General features: G+C 41.4%; 1 protein-coding gene and 1 pseudogene across 1 annotated transcript in view; both read right to left on the minus strand.

The window, feature by feature from the left end:
• The window catches only part of Camkmt (calmodulin-lysine N-methyltransferase), a 409,522-nt gene that overhangs the window by 318,779 nt on the left and 73,473 nt on the right, over positions 1–17,270 (minus strand). The gene's annotated exons all lie outside the window — the stretch shown is intronic.
• LOC105944117 lies at positions 1,224–1,519 on the minus strand (annotated as a pseudogene).

The raw sequence follows: 17,270 nt of genomic DNA on the forward strand, positions 1-17,270 counted from the left end.
TTTTTCAAGGTAGGGTTTCACTCTATTCCAGGCTGACCTGGAATTCACTATGTAGTCTCAGGGTGGCCTGGAGTTCAGAGCGATCCTCCGTCCTCTGCCTCCCGAGTGCTGGGATTAAAGGCATGTACCACCATGCCTGGCTAGGACATATAAATTTATGTCCACTGCATTACTTAGCTGGTTTTCATAACCGCATTTAGTCACATCATTTACAATGGCATAATGGTAATAAATGTTTAAGACTGGTTGATAATTTAGTTTTGTTTTGGGTTTCTCAAAACTGAGACAAGAACTAGCCAGGAGTTCACAGAGAACATTTACAGATATTGTGACTCTAGCTCACTGGCATCACCCCTCTAAACTGCAAATATGCATCCACGTAATTTAAGCCTATCATTTGGGTTTTTAAGAAGCATCCTCATTTCTTTAAAGACTTTTTTTTTTAAGACAGGGCCTCATGTATGTCAGGCGGGCCTTGAACTTGCCATGTAGCTAAAGATGACCTTCAGCTTGGGATCCTCCTGCATCCTGAGCCGCTGGGATGACAGGAGTGTGCCACCATACTTGGGTCATGTGGTGCTAAAGATCAAACCCAGGGCTCCAAGACAGCCCTGTAAATGGTTCCTGAATGCTACTATGGACATGATATATCCAATCCAGTGTGTTGGGTGCTACTATGGACAGGATATATCCAGCCCAACGTGTTGAATGCTATTATGGACATGATATACCCAGTCCAATGTGTTGAATGCTATTATGGACATGATATATCCAGCCAAATGTGTTGAATGCTATTATGGACATGATATACCCAGTCCAACGTGTTGAATGCTACTATGGACATGATATACCCAGTCCAACATGTTGAATGCTACTTTGGACATGATATATCCAATCCAATTTGTGGAATGCTACTATGGGCATGATAGATCCAGTCCAACGTGTTGGGCATGGTGGCTGATTTCATGGGACTATTCAATTCCATCTGACTGAGAATTGAAAATCAATGGTGACACAGCCACCCTCATTAGTTCTTCACGGATATGGTACAGCTTCCAGCGTGCTGGTTATCCCAACTCCTCCTTTTTACGTTGTCACTTACACGCATCCCTCTTTTCCAGAAACAAACAAACAAAAAATATTTAAGGTCACCAAAATGCTGAAGGTCAGTTTGTACAGAGCTGGATTAGAGGACTTTGACATTTGTTGTCACAAAGCCCCTTTCACCACTGGTACTCCCTCCATTCTGGGTCACGGCGAGGCAACCCAGGGAGAGTAAGACGCCCGAATGCAGGGTCTTGCGTTAGGAAGTGTCCAGAGGACCGCGCGTGAGTATGCGGCAATGCGCTGCTGGTCAGCGTGGTCCCCGAAGCCCTTCCTGAGAGAGGCTCTGGAGAGGGCAATGATTTGTTGAAGATTGGTTTTACATGAGTAATTTTCTGTTCTCTTTGTCCATTTCTGCCAAGACTGCGACTCTGTTTTTGTTCTGGAAACCTTGTCCTCAAGGATTTGCTGCCATCTTCCTATTTTCGGTTTCAATTATATCTGTTAACAACTGGTCATCGCTTTACAACCGTCTCGGACGCGGCCCTGCGGGCAGTTGCGGCGGTGGGGGGGGGGGCAGCCACCACTCAGAGCCAGGCAACATTCCCGCCCGCGCCACACTTCCGCCTCCTCTACAAAAGGTTTTAATGGTAACTAGCATGATAAAATTTTGTGACAGATTAGTAGGTGGTTTACACAGTTAGAAAATGAGGCAGTGTTCAAGAGTAGACCAAGTATGTGCAGGAACAAGTACCAGAAGATTCTCTCTTCCCTTAACCTTGGTCTTGACTTTTCAGCATCTTTAGCAATGATTTAAAAGTATAAAGGGTATGACTATCAAATGCTCATGTGACATATTGGTTAACGATACATATAATAACAGAATCAAAATTTTAAATGATCCTGACAGCTTAAAATAATGTCATTCACATATCTAGCAATTCCAAGGAATTATTTCATGGATTTAATTTCTGTCTACCTTCAAATGCTAAATTCTTCAAGGCAGGATGGAATCTCGTGTTCTTTAAAACCTCCTATAGTACCCAGCAAAGTTGAACATAGTAGGTATTTCATTGATACTCAAGGAATTGAATGGGACTTGATTAAGAAGTGCAGAGAAGTTTAGAATAAAGCACTCACTTAGGCAACACAGTATCTTTTTACTTTCCCATCAGCAGTAATACTTATTTCCTCCAAAGATCCTTCAAAGAGAATTTTTCCAGCATACCTTTCCTGAGCCACCACCAGCTCTTTAGAGAGAGGAGACAATAAATAAATTTTTGCATGGTACTTGAAAGTCTTTGCATTTCATGTGTTCTTGTTTTGGTATTAAGACCAGTTCTGTGTCATTAGAATTTAAGATCACAAGGCAGCATTAAAGGTGTTTTAAAGCTTCTGCCATGCACGTGAAGGAAGAATAGATGCACACCCCCTTTGCAGAGCTGCACAACATACCATTTTCTTGTTACAATTCAATACCATTGCCGGGAGGTAAGCACACGCCATAGTCTAATGTAACAGGCATGAAGAAGTCACGCTCTATTGTTCAATGTCACAGCCATCCAGCCCCTGCGTGATCAACCTTTATTCTTTCCTGGCTTCATTATAAGGATGATGCCTTTCAACTGTGGTGACTAAATCTGCTAAACTACAAAGCAAGAAATTTATAGAACCTTTTTAAAAGTAATACTGAACAGCTTAAATGTAAAACCTACAATTAAATTCCAAAACTAAGCACTTCACCCCCAAGAAAATGCTAAGTAGTTCTTTAGCAAAATTCCTGATTTACATACCCCAAAGATGACAGGACTTATATACATACATGGTACAGTGATATTAATAGTAACTTTTCAAGTACTGTTCCATATAAAACGTGGTAATATTAACCCATGCATTACAAAACTAACAAATTTCTCTTTAGCATGCCAGGGACAGGAGCTATGCTTAGCATACCATGGAAAGGAGTTCTTTCACTTTCAAAAGCTTTCTTTTGTCAGATGAAAAGCCCCGAGAGTAAAATATTTCAGTATAGTTCAGTGTTAACAATGGATATGCCATTAGATTACCATACAAGTGAATAAAGTACCAAATGATACGAACGTTTTTTTCACACTTTAGATTTTGATGTGAAATGAGTCTAATTATTTATTCATAGACTTTTCCTCTAAGGAGTTCAAAGCACTATATTTTAAATCTTCAAACAAAGATTTCCTAAGCTCTAAGATCTGCCAAGGAAGACAGAAGAACATATGACAGGGAAGAGGATAAGGTAAGGGCTGGTTGGAAGAGCTGAGGCATGGTTCAGACACAAGGTGGTATGTTTTATTCATTCCCTTATCCTTTCAGTCATTCAAGCATTTATTGAGCACCTAGGCTAGATGTCAGTGATGCAAAAAAACCCTGTTCTGGCAGCTCTCCAGGCAGAGGGATGACAGACAACAGAATGATAATTGCAGGTGCCAAGTGCTAAAACACAAGGAACTTCTGGATCTGGGAGGCTTTCAGAAGAAGGTAAGATGCCAGTTATATATAGAAACACTAGCAGAAGTTTGTCAGAGAATTTGAGACAACTTGGAGGCAGAGGCAATGTTATGTTGAAATGCTAGGAATTGTCAAAAAATTGATCTATTCAAGTTATATGAGAAATACATCATGGCAAGCAATTACAGCATGCAGAAATCATAAGCTTCACGTCTGTCTATGAAAAGAATCCATGAGTGTCATAATCATGAAAATACTGGACTAGATTAATCAAAACAAAATAATCAGATATAAAAATATACATCTGGTTTACATGTATAGAGTTTTGTTTTGTATGCACGCACGCCCCAAAGCTCCATGGGAGATCTCAGTTGGGGCTACTGGTCTTCTGCTTGTCCTCGGTGCAGGTCTCGGCTGCTTCTGTAAGTCACTCAGTCAGTGTAGAGGGACAAGCCACAGAGGCTTTTTACACTTGCTCACCTCGTCTCTGCAGGTCTTTCTTCTCTGACTGCAGTCCTGCTTAGACAAAGTTACCTAGCAATGTCAAGGATTTATTTCATGGATTTAATTTCGGTCTACCCCCAACATATCCATATGTATTCAGCAACAAGGAGGAGGCCTGCTTCTCAACAGCCAACTTCAAGGAGAGCTCAACGTCTTTTCTCTTAAGCAAGTTTCACAGCAACCCTGTATATAGTTGTACACAAGAGATACTAGGGGGAGAAAACAACTTAAATCTTAGAAGAGCAGAATGGAAGGATATAGGCCTGTGTATTGTTTTAAGTACAAAAGCAATGTCAAAATTCACAGAAGCTGATTTTAATCCCAGTGCTTGGGAGGCTAAGGTACATGAACTGCTCTGAGTTTAAGGCCAATCTGGGCTTCACAGGGAGTTCCAGATCAGCCTAGGGTAGAATAAGACTCTGCTTCAAAAAAAACGCACAGGGCTGGAGAGACGGCTCCGCGGTTAAGGAGCTTGCCTGCAAAGCCTAAGGACCCATGTTCTGCTCTCCAGATCCCACATTAGCCAGACACACAAAAGTGAGGCAAGAGCAAGGTCTCACATGCTCACTAGGTAGCACAAGCATCTGGAACTGGATTGCAGTGGCTGAGGTCCTGATGTGCTAATTCTCTGTCCTGTCTGTCTGTCTGTCTGTCTGTCTCTCTCTCTCTCTCTCTCATAAAAAATTAAAAATGCACAGAAACTATGACTAAAAGGGAGTAGGTAATAATCTGATTTGTAACTATAACTTTTCAAATCACCTTCTACAGTAAAACTAATTGATATAATTGATATAATGCTGATATACAGTTATAAGATAGTTGAATAAGAACTTTCTAAATTATAACTACTATAGCAATTCACTAAACTAAAAGGTATACTCATTCTGTGCTGGAAAAAAAAAGGAGCAGATGGTTAACCTTACAACTTGCCTTTTTATCCAGTTGAATATATATTTATATACATTGCTTGATACTATGCCATGACACAGTAACAAGCATATCATTCTAGAACGTGACACAGTATCAAGCATATCAAGACACAGTCTTGATTGTCAAGACTCTTATTTGTAAGCTTGAAGACAGATGGTGAGGATTGAGACCCTAATATAATCATTCTGATCCTATAACTCACTTTGGATTTAGTCTAGATCTTATCACCCACCTTCATTGATTTAGGCAAATTATTAGTCATAATTTAAAGGTCAAAGAATTTTCTAACCATTAAAACACATGATGCCAAAAACAAATAGCTATTTTCCAGCAAGTCAAACCAAAAGACATAAATAGTATCACGACACCTCAAACTAAAAAACAGACTTGAATAATAAATGTGCATTGAGTCATGAGAAAAGTGTTCTGCCATTTAACAGAAAGCAAATAATAGGGAAATTAAAAAAAAAAAACTTCTAAAGAAGTAAACATAAGGAATACATGATGGGGAGACTATGACCTGCTTGGTTGGCACACCCCTAACACTGACATCCCTCTCATGATGCAGCATCAAGATCAGTAGAAAGGGCAAGGCAAATGTAACACAGTCTATGTTGATGAAAATCAGAATGACAAGTGCACAGAGGAAGAGAGAATTCTGCTACTGTGAGTTAAAGAATTCACTGGAAACATAACATTCAAAATGGTTAGTAAGAGAAAAAATAAGGCAGATCCACAACCAGGGTCATTACCCACAGCACAGACCTTTCAGGTGGTGGAGTACTTCTGTAGAGAATAATGGGGTGGCCAGGCAGAGTTCCACATACCTGTAAACCCCGCATTGGGAGACACGGAGGGCAGGAGAATCAGGCTTCAAGGCTGGCCATTCTCTTTCAATGCAAATATGAGGCCAGTCTGGGCTATGAGATCCTGTCTCAAAAAGAAAAAAGAAAGAAAAGGAAAGAGAAGGGGAAGGGGGAAGAAGAGAAGAAAGAAGAAGGAGGAGGAGGAAGAAGAAGAGGAGGTGGACGAGAAGGGAGGAAGGGGACAGGACAGAGAGGGAGGGAAGGGGAAGGAGAAGGGAAAGAAGGGGTACAGCAGAGCCCCACCTTAGAAAAGGACAAGGACAGCAGGGGAATGTGTCACAAGCCACACTGCTTTCCTTGACCTTTCCTTTTTTGGCATGTGTACGTGTAGTATGAGTGTGTGTGTGTGTGTGTGTGTGTGTGTACGCGCGTGCACATACATGGAGGCCCGAGGTCAACAACAAAGACTATCTTTCTCAGTGGTGCTCCGTGTACTTTTGGAGACAGAGCCAGTCTCTCCCTGGACCTGGAGCTTAGGGGCTAGGTAGCCAGTAAGCTCTAAGAATCCCCGTCTCCACCTCCCAAGAACTGAGATTACAGGCACATGTCACCACACCTGACATTTTACATGGATCTTGGGGATCCAAACTCAGCTTTTCACACTTGTACAGCAAGCACTTTACCCAAGAAGCCATCACCCCCACCCTCAACTGACCTAACAGAGACGCCCCACGTCTTTCCCATTCAGTAGGATAGTTATTAGCCACATGTTGCTGTGGTGCACTTACTCTGTGCCTCAAAGATAGGGAAACAAAAATTTTAGTTTAATTGTAATGCTATTTATTTACATTTTACTGGAATTCATTTTACTTGTGTTTTAGAAGCCACCGTGTTAATGGCCATCACACCGGCTAGTGTAACTTGTTAGTAGAGAGTCTGCGTGTCTCTCGTTGATGGGAAGGCGGGCTGAGCACATTCCATGAAGTCAGATTTCAGCTTCAAACCCCAGCCTTGACACTTATCAGCATGGTATGTTGGGCCAATCTGAATACCAAACTTGTGGTGGTTTTAATGTCAGTTGCTCCCATATTCTCAAGTGCTTGTATTTAAGCTTCTGACTTAGTTCCAGCGGGTGAAGCCTATGGGAGGTGGATCCCTGCTGGAGAAAGCGTGTCACGAGCATGAAGAGCGAAGTCAATTAATACCATGTGCTCAAAGCCGCCCACTCTTGTCCCTGCTAGTCTCTGTGCTGCGGGTGCGCAATGCTCTGAGCCGGTCGCTTTCCTCTACCATAATGAAGCTTCCCTGGAAACTGTGAGCCTGACGTAAACGCTTTCCTCGCATTGGCTGCTTCTGCTCAGACACTTTGTCCCAGCAATGAGAAGCTAAGTTGCTACAAAGCTCTTTATTTAAAAAAAAAAAAAAAAAATGAGAGCAACAGTACATTTTCTATTACTACCCTGAAGACCCGCTCTTAGTATTATTTCTATGTGGTCTTCAGAAAACTTAAAAGATGAGAACTCCCACCCTGGTTTTCAGAATCTTAGGAAACTCAAAGACATAACGAACTGCAGGAGAACCGTGGGGCTAGCAGACACAGAATCCCAAGCCTAGCTTTAAATGAGCACATCTCAAGAAGACTGGTACGGGTTTAAAAAATTTAAAAACCAAACAGCAACAACGCCACCAAAACCTTTCCCATCATTCCCTCCCAACCTAACACCTGCGCTGCTCGCCACAGCTCCTCCTCCTTCAACCCGGCACCAGGAAAAGCTGGATGCCATGAGGCGGCCGGAGCAGGAAAGATGAGAAGCTGGGGCTGCCAGGGAGACCTCGCTCTACTTAGACATCCTTCTGCAGTTTCATCTAATAACGCTACTGTTGGCTCCCAACATTTCTTGACTTATGGCTTTTAAACTCTGCAAGTTCCAGATGGGTCCAGGTACTGCCAGCATACTGACGTCTTTGAATCCAGCACCGGCAGGTAAACGGCTAGTGCCAAATAGTTCCTTTCTAGGAAAAGAAACCAAGAGAAAAGGTAGAGTAAGTTGTCTGAATGGAAAGAGGGTTTGAGCCTACAAGAAATAATGGTTATATGGTGTGCACAAGCCCCAAAAGCGTTTTTTAGGCTTTAACAATAGCTGGTGGTAGTAGTTTTAATTTCAGGTTCCAAAAGGCAGTTAGAATAAAAAAAAATAAAATAAAATAGTAGCTTCAGGAAAATAAAGCCAGCCCTGAACAGAAACTGGTTGCTCTTTGCTATAATACATTTAGTACCTCTCCAGAGCTTTGCTCAAGTCATCAGCTTCGTGTGAAATAGGTATAATAAACAGTAAACAAGTTGTTAAGTAAAATGATAGAAGGGGGCTGGAGAGATGGCTTAGTGGTTAAGCGCTTGCCTGTGAAGCCTAAGGACCCCGGTTCGAGGCTTGGTTCCCCAGGACCCACGTTAGCCAGATGCACAAGGGGGCGCACGCGTCTGCAGTTCGTTTGCAGTGGCTGGAAGCCCTGGCGCGCTACAGGTTAAAAGAAAGGACAACTACTAAGCTCTGAGAGAGGCTGACAGGATACTGCCTACCATGGCACCTTGTTTGAACTGAGGGTGGAGCTAAGAGATGACCCTACACAAGAGGCAGAAAGACAAGAGAAAGCATACCTGAGCTCAGTGTTCCCAGAAGTATACAGTGTAAAGGTGGAGATGGTGAGAAATCAAAGTGAAGACAACAATATATCTTGAAGGAATTCTATAGCATATTATGAGCCTGGCTTTATGTCACAAGCTAGGGCTTATTAACTTAAGCAATTAAATAATTAAACAAATAGAAAAAAGGTTTGAGGACTATTATGATGTTCACAGAGATTATTTTAATACTGTTCTTCATATACAAATATAGGTATACCCTCCTTGTATTTATAACTTTCATAAAGCTATGATACCAAAACAAGTCTACAAATTAAAAGCCAAAATCTCAAGGCCAACTAAGTTCAAACTGAGGTCAGTATGATGAACAGTGTTTAATGGAATCTTACCCATTTGCAAGAGTAGGAAGGTCTGTGCTTAGTGTTATGTTTGAGAGCGTGTTATATTAGAGTGGGATGGTTAGGAAATTTGGAGCAAGGCTACCTGAGTCCAAATCACGGCATCCCACTTACTAGCTGAGTGTCCTGGATCAAATCCTTCATGAGGTGAACAGTAACTTCCTCACAGAATTACTAGTCATGCGAATCTTGGCATAAATGAATTTATCTAACGTGCTGAGATGAGAGAATAAAGAGATGACAGAATAAAAGAGCACAGAGTTGGTGGATCTCTGGAATAGCTAATGTCAAAAGGAGGAGCCAGTCAACAAAACCAGGACGTGTGTACTTTTCTCACCTCACAGACATCCCCACTAGCGCTGGAAGAGTGAGTGAGTCCTATGTACAACGAAGGCTAGTCCTTCAGAGTTTTCTGTCAGCGCTGGGCTACACGCTGTCACGATTCAGACACTTCTAACCATCATGTCATCAAGTCCCAGAGGAAAAAAATTACAAAAACGATAGATGAGGGCTAGAGAGACATCTTAGCAGTTAAGGCGCTTGCCTGCGAAGTCTGAGGACCCATGTTCCACTCTCCAGATCCCACGTTAGCCAGACTCACAAAGGCGAGGCAAGCGCAAGTTTGTACATGCCTACTAAGTGGTACAAGCATCTGGAGCAACTGCAGTGGCTGAGGCCCTGGAGTGCCAATTCTTTGTTTTCTCTCTCTCTCTCTCTCTACCCCCTCAAATAAAAAACAACAGATGAAAATAATTTCAAATCAGATCTGTCATATGAACTTTTTGGACATACTAGTCCATTAAATTAAAAATGAAGGTTAAAAGGTTTCAACAAGGGCTGGAGAAATGGCTTAGTGGTTAAGTGCTTGCCTGTGAAGCCTTAGGACCCCAGTTCGAGGCTTGATTCCCCAGGACCCATGTTAGCCAGATGCACAAGGGGGCGCACACATCTGAAGTTCACTTGCAATGGCTGAAGGCCCTGGCACGCCCATTCTCTCTCTTTCTATCTGCCTCTTTCTCTCTCTGTTGCTCTCAAATAAATAAAAATGAATAAAATATTTTTTTAAAAAGTTTCAACAAGCCAGGCATGGTGGCACATGCCTTTAATGCCAGCACTCGAGAGACAGAGGTAGGAGGACTGCCATGAATTTGAGGCCAGCCTGAGACTACATAGTGATTTCCAGGTCAGCCTGGACCAGAGTGAAACCCTAAAAAGCTAAAAAGTTCCAACAAAATTAGTTTCTTAGAATCAACACTGTGAAAATGAACTGGGCAAAGGAATAGCATGATAGAAAACTGGAAACAAATGACAGGTGCTGATTTGGGTACTCCTAACAATTCCACCACAGCAAACAGCCTTGACACCCCATAGTTAACTAAATGACTACTATTTCATTCTTGTTCATTCTCTCTCTCTCTCTCTCTCTCTCTCTCTCTCTCTCTCTCTCTCTCCGTCTCTCTGCCTCTCTCCTTTCCTCTTCCCTTCTCCTTCCTCTCTCTTCCTTTTGGAATACTGATGATTGAACCCAGTGCCTTGCACATACCTAACCCTCAAGCTACTAATTTCTGCACAAGAATCCTTCTCAATTCACCTTTTTGGTTCTATATCTCTGTGCCCTACTGCTTCTTTCTAGCCAGTTGCCAGAACGACAGCTCCATTCCATACTTCACACTGTAGCTAGAATGAAAATATTTCTAAAGAACAGAGTTGATCATATTTTCATTAGCTCCCTACTGCTTTTGGGATTGGGTACAAAAGGCCTTTTGCAATCTGGGCCTCCTGACCCCTGCAGCCTCCCTTATTTTCTGCCCCAAAGGCTCTAACTCAAACCTCACTAAATAGCAAGCAATAGCAACTTCCGCTGAGCCCTCTCTCTCTTCTCTCTGGGTCTGGCGAGTGCCACTGATTCCAACTGAGGTGTACCTTTCCTACCAAGCTTAATTTCTGCTTCTCTGGGGAGTTCTAGACTTCCTGTCTTTAAAAAGTTCTTGCCAACTTCTCATCAGCCACACTGGATAAGCCTCCTTGATACTTCCCGTATGCTGAAATTGACTCTTACCTTTTCGTACCTATCACTGTTGTTGGAGCACAAGATACCCACAGGCAGGACTATATGCCACGTGCCATTCAGTCCCTTCCTCTTCTTTTATGCTGGGATCAAACCCACAGTAGTGTACATGCTAAGCAAATACTCTACCACTGAGCCACACGCCGTCCTCAAACTAGCTTTTCATAAGAATAAGACGCCATCTTCACAGCGCTTCTATTCCCCAGTAGAATGTGTGTTGTGCCTAAGAGGACCTGGCGGTCAAAAGTATCAAACTGTGGAGTCAGCCTGAGCTCAGTGGCAGAATGTGTACTTAGGATGTCCAGTGGCTTGGGTTCAATCCCCAGCACCACCAAAAAACTAGGGACACAAGACAAAACACTCAAAAACTGAAGAAAGATTTTTTTTAAAAAGTAACATTAAACAGGTTTTAAATTAAAACGGCATGTTATAAATTCTGACTGCCAAAATCAACTTGCAATATAACCTTTCATTTAATTCATTTTGAAACAAAGTGTTCCCAATAGTTAAATCTTACAAGCATCATTATAAATACAACTTTAATTTATTCATGAAAGTCTAAGATGGGATGTTTACATGCCTTCTTATAAAGAATATAATTCACTGGGCTGGAGAGATGGCTTGGCCATTAAGGCACTTGCCTGTAAAGCCTAAGGACCCAGGTTCAATTCCCTAGTACCAATATAAGCCAGATACACATGGTGGCACATGTGTCTGGAGTTCATTTGCAGTGGCTAGAAGCCCTAGTGTGCCTATTCTCTCCCCTTCCCTCCCTCCCTCCCTCCCTCCCTCCTCTCTCTCTCTCTCTCTCTCTCTCTCTCTCTCTCTCTCCTCTCTCTCAAGTAAATAAATAAAATACTTTATTGGGCTGAAGAGATGGCTTAGCAGTTAAGGCATTTGCCTGAAAAGCCAAAGGACCCAGGTTTGATTCTCCAGGACCCATGTAAACCACATGCACAAGGTGGCACATACATCTGGAGTTCATTTGCAGTAGCTAGAGGCCCTGCATGCCCATTTTCCCTCTCTCTCTCTCTCTCTCTCTCTCTCAAATAAATAAAATAACATAAAAATATAATTTATTCATTTTCTAGATACTTAAAGGTCATTTTAAAAATGAGTATAAATATTTTATTGTCACCTATAATTGCATACCTCCATGGTTTACTGACACTTTCCTAAACAGAGGTTGCCAAATGCAATCCTCAGCCTACTTTAGAGGAGTTTTGTATTCTTAAAGATTTGTTTAAAATTAGCCTAGGATGGTAGTGCAAGCCTATAATCCCAGGACTCAGGGTGCAGAGGCAAGAGGATTGCAACAGGTTCAAGGCCAGCCTGTGTCTACAAAGTGAGTTTTTTTATGGGCAGAACTACATAATAAGACTGTCATAAACAAACAAAATTTTTGTTAAAATTAGAAAGAAAAATATGCAATAAGGATCTTAGGTGGTCCTTTAGGCCTAGAATATTTACACTATAAACTTTTACAGAAAAAGTTTGCAAGCCCTTCTCCAAAATGATCCCAGACTAGTGGGCCTTATAAATTACTGTTCTCTTTCTTCCCTTCCTGTATGAGGGGGCAGAGGCCTGTAGTTAGAACTGACTTTGCATCCTAGACTAACCACACATGATCTCTACATCCTTGGGAATCTCCCAACCTCTCTGAGTCTCAGGTTAGTTACACATAAGGTGGCAATAAACAATCCAACTTCACAGTATTTCTAGGTGAATGGCTTACGTACTATAACACACTTATAGTAAATGAAAAACATTACCATGCTTCACTAGACAAAGACTACCTCCAAAAAGGAAGACATACAACTTCACATGGACTAAGGAAGCAAGATTCAAATTATTTTGTTCTAAGTTCTCTTTAAAGGGTCCATCTGCTATATGAAAGACAACATGTCTTCAACCTTAATATTGAACTTTTTTTTGATTCAGAAATTTATCTAAAAGCTAAAGACAAATATCCACCATGATAGGCAGGCAGCTTCTGAATTCAGAAGCATGCAGATTAAATGGCTACTGGAAAGCCAGGCCACCTTTGATTCGTTTGGACCACCTTTATTTCATTATACATTCTCTAACATCAAAGCAAAGCACCACATAATTTCAGGCACTGAATCACCATCAAACGGAGTTGCAATTAAGGATAAGAACATCATTAAGTTTTAGGTAATGCTTGCAATTGTAAAGAAGCAGTGTCTTTCTATTCTTCTGGAAAATGTCATTTAGGAGGTTTCCACAATTCTCCTAAACCTAGACTGTAAGTGCCATGCTTGAATTTTTTTTGGATGTATGCCCAACAATAAATGATCCACAATGATCTGAGGACAGCACTCCCATCCAAGAACTTAATCAGATTAATGATGTATTTGTTTTATAAAAATGAAGTACATTAAGCCTGAGAATACCTAATTTACATACTAAATGGTTGCTAGGGACCAAAAATACTAGTGGTTTTTATAAAACTGAGGTTATAAAATTGTCTATTGTCTTGAAATCTGTTAGTAAATAGCAGTGAAATGCAAAATAATAAACAAATGTTAATCAGTATATTTATGTATGTAAATTTGGTAGATGCTGTACAGTTGTTCAAAAGAACCTAACGATGCTCTTATTCCAAAACATACGCCACCCAGAGACACTATGATGCCATTTTGTGATGCTGGCTATGACAACAAAATGACTTATAATGTTTTCTAGTTGATTTGACCTCTAATCATATCCACATTCCACTGTAATATTTTCATTTGGGGGTCCTAAATTTATATATGCAAATATAAACAGCAAATTAGAAGTCTGCCATTTTTGGAGAAAGTCTCTTAGCTATCTTCAACTAAAAGGGGGAAGGAGGGCTTTCACAAAATAGCTGAATTTCAACAGATTCTTAAATGAGGAGAATTAACACCATTTTGGGTGTCCTCTCGAAGAATCACCCCCCCACACACACAATACTAAATTCATTCAACAAGCTTATGTTTATTGACTCTGGGGAGACAAGAGTGGAAAGCATGAAGTCACTACTGGTTCGGCTGGCAGCACTGGCAAGTCAACACAGTTATAGGACAAAAGGACAGCAGGACAGTTTGATTATTAGGCAACAGCTCTGGAAACGAGAGTAACCAGCCACCAATTCTGCAAAGTCAGGGGCTAGACCTCAGAGGAAGCAACTGCTCACTGTCCTGATCAGCTGGAGTAGAACGAGTGTGCAAGGAGCAAGAGGAGTAAAGAGCTGACAGAATCAGGAAGGGTACAAATCTAGAGGTCTGCAGACACGGTACCTTCATCAAAGGATCCAGGCCTGGAGAGATGGCTTAGCAGTTAAGGCGTTTGCCTACAAAGCCAAAGGACCTCGGTTTGTTCCCCAGGACCCACATAAGCCAGATGCACAAGGGGGCACATGCATCTGGACTTCGTTTGCAACAGCAAGCCCTAGGTTCAAGTAGGAGGCCCTACCTGTCAATATGTTGGACAGTGACCAAGGAAGACACCCAACCTCTGGCTCCACACGTGCAAACACACATAAACACATGCACACAGACCACACAAAAAAACAATAAACAAAATTAATAAAAAGAATTAAACCATGATGGGTTTGCCTTTAGATCTATGTGTGAACATGAAGCAAATCATCACACGGTGCAGCATAAAAAGTGTTAAGGGCTGGAGAGATGGCTTAGCAGTTAAGACGTTTGTCTGCAAAGCCTAAGGACCCATGTTTGACTCCCCAGATCCCACGTAAGCCAGAACACAAGGTGGCGCACACATATGGAGTTTGATTTCAGTGGCTGGTGGCCCTGTGCAACAATTCTCCTTTCTCTCTCTCTCTCTCTCTCTCTCTCAAAAAATGTTACTCAAAATTAAGTTAGGGGGGCCAGGTGTGGTGGCACATGCCTTCAATCCCAGCACTCGGGAGGCAGAGGTAGGAGGATCGCCATGAGTTCAAGGCCACCCAGAGACTCCATAGTGAATTCCAGGTCAGCCTGAGCTACGGTGAAACCCTACCTCAAAAAAACCAAAAATAATAATAAGTTAGGGGCTGGAAAGAGGGTTCAGTGGTTAAAGGCACTTGCTTCCAAAGCCTGATGGCCTGGCTTCTATTCCCCAGTACCCAAGTAAAGCCAGATACACAAAGTGGCTCATGCATGTGGAGTTTGTTCACAGCAAAAGGAGGCCTCGGCATGCTCATATACTTACTTATTCTCTCCCCCCCCTCCTCTTTCTCTTAAAGTAAATAAATAAAAGTTTTAAAACTAATAATTAAAAGTAAGAAATGGGGCTGGAGGAATAGCTTAGTGGTAAAGGCATTTGCTTGCAAAGCCAAAGGACCCAGGTTCAATTCCCCAGGATGAACATTAGCCAGATGCACAAGGGTTCACACATGTCTGGAGTTTGTTTGCGGAGGCTGGAGGCCCTGGCACACCCATTCTCTCTCCCTTCCCCCCTTTCTCTGCCAAATAAATAAATAAATATTTTTTAAAAGAGTAAGAAATGCTAAGATAAATTATGACAGAAGAAAAAGAACTTTTAGAAGCTAAACTATGCATGTGAAATCGATACAAAAAGTTGACGGAAACAATACCCAAGAAGCAAGCATCATACCTCACATAATGACACCACCAACAACATAACAGACAGCATTCACTGAGCAGCCAGCTGGGTATGTGGACTTGTGTCTAATGTTAGAAATGTTGGTCTGCCAGCTTGAGACCGTCATACTCACCTGTCAGCCTGCTGCCCAACTTCAATAACCAAAAAGCTTTGTGCAAAGAAAAACAATCTTCCCTGTGGCTGTCCTTGAGACTAGTGTACATTTCAATAAAAGATTTTTCTGACTCTAATCCAGGACATATTATCCATTTATCCCTCAATTATCCATAAACAGGTACCCTTCTGATTACCTAAAACAATTCTTTCACTCAGGTAAGTGGATCCAGAGATATATATTATCCTGCTATCGTTACGTCATCACGTATGTTTACGTCTCATTTCATATGTGTTCCTAAACTAGTAGTCATGATGACAAGAGGAATAGGTTCGCACACCTTGAATCCATAAAGTCTTTTAACTACTAAAAGTCCCCTGCTTTGTTTAACAATGGCTGAATATGCCTAATATGCCTATCCTCTGTCCCTTTATGCCACAAGAGTTGAAAAAGAAAACAGGTATAGGAAAATGCCAGGATATATCCAGGGATAAACTGGCTACTGAGCTGTATCTTATATGGGAAAATCCCCTTAAACCATGAGAAAGAGTTAAAAATAAATAAATAAATAAAGCATACCCCTCCCAAGAACTTGATAAAATGTCTGTTTGTGTTTCTTTCCTATCAGTGGACAGCCTAAAATCTAATGTTGCCCCCTTTTCCTCAATTTCTTTCCCTCCAACTGAAGTTTGATTTCTGTTGTCACTGAGGCAACTCCCACATACCTGACCAGTATCATTCCCATCTTAAAGCAGAAACAATATATTTAAGTAGGGTTACAGAAACAACACAAAGCAGGACGTCAGGCTTACAGAACTTACTACATACTTCACAAGAACAAACATAAACACGAAAATTGAAGAAACAAAAATAGAAGTGCTGTGGAAAACTCACAAAGAAAACCATGGCAACCTGGGTTATATGTACAATAATTAAAATAACTATGCATAATAACCTCTTTTTTTTAATTAATTTATTTATTTATTTCAGAGCGACAGACACAGAGAGAAAGACAGATAGAGGGAGAGAGAGAGAATGGGCGCACCAGGGCTTCCAGCCTCTGCAAACAAACTCCAGACGCGTGCGCCCTCTTGTGCATCTGGCTAACGTGGGACCTGGGGAACCGAGCCTCGAACCGGGGTCCTTAGGCTTCACAGGCAAGCGCTTAACCACTAAGCCATCTCTCCAGCCCAATAACCTCTTTTTATAAATTGTCCATGAAATCAAGATGGAGTAAATACATCTAACCTTTAGGTTTGGCAAAGCCAGTGACACTTAGTGTTTTCTAATAAGAATTCTGGAAAATATTGAAAAATATCAAAACATGTCAAAAGTAGAGCTTGAGAAACATGGGAACAGATGCTTTAACTCAACAGAGAAAGTTGAGTCATCTGATAGAGATTTGTAGACCAAGCTGCCAATGACAGCATTATGTTAGAATGAAATCAAACCTCAGCCAAAATGTCTTAAGACGTGTAAATATTGAAAGACAAAGACTTAGTACTTTGAGAAGCAACAAATTCCTCCAGAAGGGTAAACCTATTGCTAAGCCATCTGCTATTTGCAATGCACATAATAAATTCAACAGATTGATGCACCCTCTGCTTCCTATAAACAGATGGGGTTTTTTAAGTCTAAAATATCCTATCAATGAAGCCCTCAAGTAATACCAAAAAAAAAAATTCCTCTC

Source organism: Jaculus jaculus, chromosome 18 (genome assembly GCF_020740685.1).
Source record: "Jaculus jaculus isolate mJacJac1 chromosome 18, mJacJac1.mat.Y.cur, whole genome shotgun sequence".
Classification (NCBI taxonomy): domain Eukaryota; kingdom Metazoa; phylum Chordata; class Mammalia; order Rodentia; family Dipodidae; genus Jaculus; species Jaculus jaculus.